Raw genomic sequence first — 305 nt, forward strand, 5'->3', positions numbered from 1 at the left:
GAGGGAAACAGCCTACCGGCTAGGTTCGAAAATTCACCGGGAGCTATCGTTGTGCGGGTCAGAGAAGTCCGCTCTTAGCTGCATCACAGACGGTTTCAAGCTGCAACCGCTTCTGATCTCTGGGTGGCCCTGCTAGCAGGATGTGTAGGGAGCTAGGATTAGAAGCAGAGGGGAGAAGTGCACAGCACGGAGCCTGTAATAACCGCGGCGCTTATCAGCCCGGCCTAAATTTACCAGCAGTTTGTGAAGTACATTCAGTTGCATAAACACTGCCCGGGGAGGGCGAGCGGCGTCCCCCGCGCGCC

General features: G+C 57.0%; 1 long non-coding RNA gene across 2 annotated transcripts in view; it reads right to left on the reverse strand.

The window, feature by feature from the left end:
• The window catches only part of LOC112551889, a 50,186-nt gene that overhangs the window by 46,218 nt on the left and 3,663 nt on the right, over positions 1-305 (reverse strand). For both annotated transcript variants that reach the window (XR_003096226.1, XR_003096225.1), the window contains exon 3: positions 17-152. This is a non-coding gene — a long non-coding RNA (uncharacterized LOC112551889). The remainder of the gene's footprint in view (positions 1-16; positions 153-305) is intronic.

The sequence above is a fragment of the Alligator sinensis genome, unplaced genomic scaffold (genome assembly GCF_000455745.1).
Source record: "Alligator sinensis unplaced genomic scaffold, ASM45574v1 scaffold1248_1, whole genome shotgun sequence".
Taxonomy (NCBI): Eukaryota; Metazoa; Chordata; order Crocodylia; family Alligatoridae; genus Alligator; species Alligator sinensis.